A 7,137-nucleotide genomic window follows, 5' to 3' on the forward strand; every position below is an offset into this window, starting at 1 on the left:
GATTTCTGGCTGGGCTGACCCAAACCGAGTCTGACTCGATCAGAGAAACTAAGTTGGATCGAGTTGGGTACAATTCGGATCGAGTCCTTTTCTTTTATTTTTTATTTTTTGAAAATATTAAAAAAATAAAAAAATGTAAGAAAGAAGAAGAAATTAAGAGTAACTTTCCTAAGTTAATAAATAACTAATTTTACATATTAAAAATATATTTGAAAGAAATAAAATTAATTAAACAATGAATTAAATAACAAGTGCTTGAATCTTGATCTTTCAACTTCCAAGAGAGGGAAATGTAGGAGAGAGACCACTTGGAAGTAGGAAATAAGAGAGAGAGAGAGAGAGAGAGAGAGAGAGAGAGAGAGAGAGAGAGAGAGAGATTAAGAGTCCATACATCACATATGCCATCACATATTTTCACATATGTAACATATGTGATCGCATATGAGCATATACGGTTGCACATGACAACTCCAATTAGGAATAATCACAAAATAATGTTAGGTTCTTATGCTGGGTTGAGTAAAAAGAAATTTAAGTGGGGTTAGGGTTAGAAACGTTGGGCTGGATTTTCAAGTTGGGTCTTATACTCCTATTGAGGTCGGATTGGGCACTTGAAGATTGATAATAGTACATGTACAAATATAAAGAGCTTTAACTAAAATCATTACACATCTACACACTTGGCACGCAATGGGTCATTCAACTATTATTTGGGAGATCCAAGGTAGGATCTTTCAATTTAGGAGATTTCATGAAGCATCATCCATGGTGAGACGCATGATATCAATACACCATTTAGTTAGGTCATTCAACTGTTAAAATATCACAAATCCGACTTCTAAAGTAAATAAACTACGTCCATAAAACGAATAAAGTAAATAAACTCTGTCAAAAATCAAAAGTAAATAAACCCAACATGTACATACAAACAAATAAAAATTTCATACATTCAATAACATCTGTATGATGAATGCCTTTGTGGCGTGTAATCAGATGAACCTTATCTGTAATAATAATCCCATCCACCTCCGCCTTCATCGTCAGAATCATCTTTTAGTTCTCTTTTTACCGCTTCAATTGTAGGAGAACTCTGGACTGACTCCCAACTGGAGGTGTCCAAAAGATGGTCGTTTATATCTGCTAAATCGGATGGTGGAGATGTCTTCCCATCGTCCTCATTCATATATTGAACAAGTTTTTTCAGCCGCTTTTTATGATCCGATTTTTACAGGATTCCAACCGTTTATAAAATGATGCGAGACTTTTAAGAAACTTTGATGATTTACTCGTGCCTGCTTCAGCATCATGTTGTCTCGAAAGGGGTAGATGTTGTTATCTGGTCTTGAATGTCATTTTTAAGCTTTCTTTTACGGCCTCTTTATAATCTTGTTCTTCTCGTTCTCCTAAAATTCTCTCTTGTTCTTCTTCTCTACTAACTGTGGAGGGCGTAGAAAAAGTTCCTCTATTTAACCCTTCTTCATTTATAATAGGTCTACTTCTATATATTCTATAGTTGGTTGTATTGGTTGTAATTGTAAGGGGAGGGGTATAACAAGTCTTTGTATTTGAGTCGAGAATGAATCAAAATAAATCCTGGACTTCTTAAGGAGCTTTGTTACATGGTGCAGCATCTTCTCTCCGACAAGCCAAATGTAATTTAAGTCGATTTATTTTGTTTACAAATTATTTTTCACACAGTTTGCATTGTAACTTTATTTTTCCATCTTGAGAGTAGACTTGGACTCCATAATCTCAAATATCTGCCGATGCATCATCTTTCGATGATATATCCACAGGTGTATATTTTAAAAGAAAAATATCTAGTTAGGTTAAGGCAATATAAAAAAAAGAAGTTACAGTGATGAATGAACACAATTCGCCAACTATATAATATGAGATTTAAGCAACATTAACTAATTGAATATTATAAATGAAAAGAGAGAAATATCCATCTACTCATAAAATATTACAATTTAAGCCATCAAAAAATAATTACAAATATCATGTTGTAACTTGTAAGCAAACGCAAGAGAAATAGAAGACAATATTTTATCTTGTAGTTCATGCAGATATTGTCTCATCTTACTTGTCACTCTTCTCTTCCTCAAACTCCTCATCAACAGAGTTCCCTTTCCCCCAGATCGGACGTAGCCAATCATGTGTACAAATAAGCGCTTCAACTGATTCTGGTATAAGTTAGCTTCGATACTTGTTCACGATCCTACCCTATGTACTGAAAACAGATTCTTAAGCCACAATTGAAATTGGAATTGATAACGTCTCATGCTATTAACGAGAGCACATGGTATTATGAATCACGAGATTTCGTCTTCTACTACTCCAAAACATTAAATTCATCGCCTTTGTATTTTACAAGTGGCTCCTTGAGATAGTTTTCAAGTTTTGACTGGGTTGTCTGCATTTGAGTCTCATGTTGTGCCATGAAAGATATGAAATCATCGCTTGTTTCTCGCGGTTTATCAAAAACAGAATTATAACCCACTTAAGGAGTTTTGTCTTTTGCGCCGCTCATATAGAAATTGTACAAATCATCGACTGCACCATGAATCTTATCGACCTCAGGAGCACTCTTCTCCATACAATTTATTATATATGAATACAACCATGAACATCTTGTATCGAGGATCCAAAACTACTGCAAAAGCCATTACCAAACTGCATTCAGACCAACACTTATCAAACTTTAACTACATACCCATGGTCATTAATTGTAAAAAGTCTGGTCCACTACAGCTTCTGTGCAAGACATCTTTTACCCTCTAAAGTTCTAGCTGAAATATATTTGTTGTCGGATACTTGCTTCTTGAAAATTTCTTTGTTATGTCATAAAAAACTGAAAGGAACTTGCGAATTGATTCAACTCTTGACCAATCATTTTCAGAAGGTAACTAAAGATATGCACTATCATGCTCCGCATAGTAAGAGAATACATCTCCGAAAGCTATTGCTTAATCTAACATTTGAAAAGTTAAATTCCAACGTGTCATAACATCCAGCTTTATCGTTCTCTGAGATGACAAATTCAACTGCTTTACGATCTCATTCCATGTATATAATCGTGAAGGTGACCCCTCGTATGTACTTCATACTCTCTCTTATGTTCTCAATCATTGGCTCAATTGTTTAAGGCCATCTTGTATAATCAAGTTTAGGATATGGGTACAACACCTAACATGAAATATCTTTTCACCAAAATACAAATCACTGGTGGCCCTAAACTGGTTCTGCAAATTCGTTATCATGCTATCATTTGCAAAGGCATTGTCTAAAATTATTGAAGATATTTTCTTCTTAATGGCCCACTCCACAAGATATTTGTACATGTAGTATGAAATCATCAATCAAGTGTGAGGAGACACAAGATAATGAAACTTTATAATTATCTTATATAACCTTCATTCGGCATCAATTTAGTGAGCAGTTAGTGACATATACCCCTTTCGTTGATTGGACGTCATTCACAAATCTGATCTCAAGATAATTCGAAAAATCGATTCCAACTGTCCTTTCAACTTGAGCTTCTCGCTTTCATACATTTTTATGCACATTTTCTTTATTGTTATAAGGAAGACTTTCTCATATTTGGGGTTAAGGCCTCTAGCTAATTCAACAAAAGTAAGACTCTCTACCATCTGAAATGGTCTTTTATTGGCAATAATAAATTTGGCCGTCAACTCATTCACCTAATTTTTTTATACTTGTAGATGGACAATGTACCTTGTGACGGACCCACAAAAGATCGGGTAAATGAAAGTGTCTGTTGCCCTGAGGTATGAGTTCTCACTTTTTTATGACACTTCAGATTATGTTTCTTCAGAGTTGTAGTCGATCCATTTACTTGCTTAGCATATTGAGTCTTTCAGCACTTGCATTATATATTCACGATGATGTTCTTTAAGGTTACTTCTTCAAAATCTTCCCACACTACCGATCTTTCTTTTTCTTTTTTTCACTTTTTCCGTAATATGTGATTGTGAGGTATTAATATCAATGGGCACCTCTTCATCTTCTATACATAATCCTTCATCTTTTAGGATCATCGATGATGTAACTGACAAACCGCCTAGGGTATTGGAAAGACCCTCGCTAGCCATCTAGTAGTTGAAAGATACTAATCATATTAGCGTTAGTAATCTAATACTAAAAGAGTTATACTAAACCCTAAATTAGTTACCCATTCAAGGTTGGATAAATTGTAATACGTTCATATTTTCATTTAAACGCCCACACCGAAAATCCGGCAGCATCTCCTCATGTTTCTCTAGATAAGTTGATCTTTCATTACATTTCAATGCCAAATATCTAAACATGTGTAGATATTTTACATTATAAATGAAAAGGAATAAACATATCTAGAGAAAAATGAGGAGATAGAGCGCAGATCAAGCATGGACGTTTAAATAGGTTATATGAAAGCATACTATCCATCTAACTTTGAACTGTCCAAAATGGGACAATTTAAGTGATTTCTATGCCACAAAAAATACACTATATCTATGTATAGCCACATAGAAATCCTCAAATGGGCAACTAATTATTTATCTCACAAGTCACAATAATAAGCTAAATTAGTTACTCATCTAAGGTTGGATAGATTGTAATACTTTTATATTCCCATTTAAATGTCCACGCCGAAAATCTGGCAGCACCTCCCCATGTCTCTTCAGATAAGTTGATCTTTCATTACATTCCGATGCCAAATATCTAAGCAATGTGAAGATATTTGATATTAGAAATGAAAAAGAAGAACACGTCCAGAGAAAAATGAAGAAATGAAGCGCAAATCAATCATGAACATTTAAATAGGTTATATGAAAGCATACTATCCATCTGACATTGAATTGTCCAGAATGAGACAATTTGAGTGATTTCTATGTCACTAAAAACACGCTATATCGATGTATGACCACATAAAAATCCTTAAATGGGCAGCTAATTATCTAACTCACAATCACAACTCACAAGTCACAATAATAAGCTAAGCAAAAATGGCAATGTAATACATATTAAGCTAACTATATAATGTACAAAAATAAGATAAGTAAAAAAGCAATGTAATATAATTATACAAACATATTAAGCTAACTAGTAACTACCTAATGCACAATAAGAACTAAAAAGCTAAGCAATAAACAATGTAAATGGTAATTCCAAAAAATTAACTAATAATTATTTAATTCAAAATTTCAAATAAATAAAACACTTTTGCAATTAGGAATTAGGGTTTAGGGTTTAGGGTTAGGGTTAAGGGTTTAGGGTTATTGTTAGGTTTAAGGTTTAGGGTCTAGGGTTTAGGGTTAGGGTTTAGGGTTTAGGGTTAGGCTTAGGTTTAAGGTTTAGGGTTTAGGGTTAGGATTAGGGTTAGGGTTTAGGATTTGGGCTTAGGGTTAGGGGTTTAGGGTTTATGGTTAGGTTAGGGTTAGCTTGGCTGGACCACCAGCGGGACGCTGCACTTGAGCCAGTGAGGTCTCGAGATTGGCCGGACCACCAACGAGCCAAGGTGGACCCACCATGAAGTATGGTCCACTAATGAGGTCGAGCCAGGGCGGGCCACCAGCTGCACCCGAGCCAGCGTGGTCCCGAGATTGGCCGGACAACCAGCGAGCCAAGGTAGAACCCATCATAAAGTGCGTTCCACCAACAAACGAAGGCGGGACCCACCAACTCGCTACTGTCATGTTCAGTAGCTAATCTGTATCTGTCCCGAGCTAGGGCGAGCCACGACTAAGGTCCCGAGCTAAGCCAAACCACCAGCAACATGCACAACTGTACCTGAGGTCCTAAGCTATGGCGGGCCACCAACAGCCTACACCCAAGATCCAGAGCTCAATAATAAAAAATAAAAATAAAAAATAAAAAAACCTAAAAAAATTAACCTACCTGATGAATGGACGAGGATGACCTGTGAAGATAGGGTGTTGGGCTGCTAACTGGCCTGGATTCTGATCGGCTTTGGTGCGGCGCCGGCTCAAGTAGGCTTAGGGTTAGGGTAGATGAATGGTAAATGTAAAAAAATAGAAAATTTGATTTTATAGTACTCGATTTTAGTCCTGATCGGATTGGATCTGACCGGATTAGATTTCGGATCGAGTTACTACATAACCTGAACTCGACTCGGTTGGGATTCGGATCCAGGTGGGTATACTTGATTCGAACCCAACCCTAGCAATCGGTTCGGGTCAAGTCGGATCCACCAAGTCAAGTCGGGTCCTGCCCACCTCTACGCTCAACCATCGAGATGTTGCATGCTGATTTCACCCACTTACCTGACTAGTATCACATCTCTTAACACATTTGACTCCCACGTATTTTATGATCCTTCCTTTTAAGTAAAAATCCACCGCTGCCTCTTCCTCTTCACATGTGTGCCTCACACATGCAAGAACGACACTTACAATCCTAGTATAAGAGAGAATTCTCAACGCCTTTGGTTCTATGCATGTTGGAGTCCTACCACATTTGACTAAGGTGTTGCACATCTTATGCATGCACTCCATGTTGGAGTCCTACCACATTTGACTAAGGTGTTGCACATCTTATGCATGCACTCCCTGATTTAACACTCTTGAAACATGATGTTCTGGATTGAATATGAAATCTTTAGTCGGTGATGGTTCTTGGGACAGTTCAAACAACACAGATTTCGACGGTTTCAATTCCTACTGCAACTGTAATTTAAAGAAGATGAGTGCGGCTGAAGGAAATATGTGTCGGGTTTCTCTTGCACAGTAGAGTGCGGGGGAAGGCATTTGACTAAGGTGTTGCACATCTTACGCATACACTCCCTGATTTAACACTCTTGAAATATAATGTTCTGGATTGACGTATAGCTGAAATCTTTGGTTGGTGATGGTACTTGGGACAGTTTAAACAGCTCAGATTTAGCAGGTTTCGGTTCCTACTGCAACTGCAATTCAAACAAGATGAGCGTGGCTAAAGGAAATATGTGTCGGGTTACTCTTACATAGTAGAGTGCGGATGAGGGATCGGTTCTCGGAAGCATACATTGTCCACTCTCAAGGCAGATGGATGGCTAAGATAGGTGGATGATGGCGATCGGAGTGGCTTGGACGATTCAGATTACAGATATTGGATTTTGTTGGTGCGCTAATTGTC

This window comes from Magnolia sinica, chromosome 8 (assembly GCF_029962835.1).
Source record: "Magnolia sinica isolate HGM2019 chromosome 8, MsV1, whole genome shotgun sequence".
NCBI lineage: Eukaryota > Viridiplantae > Streptophyta > Magnoliopsida > Magnoliales > Magnoliaceae > Magnolia > Magnolia sinica.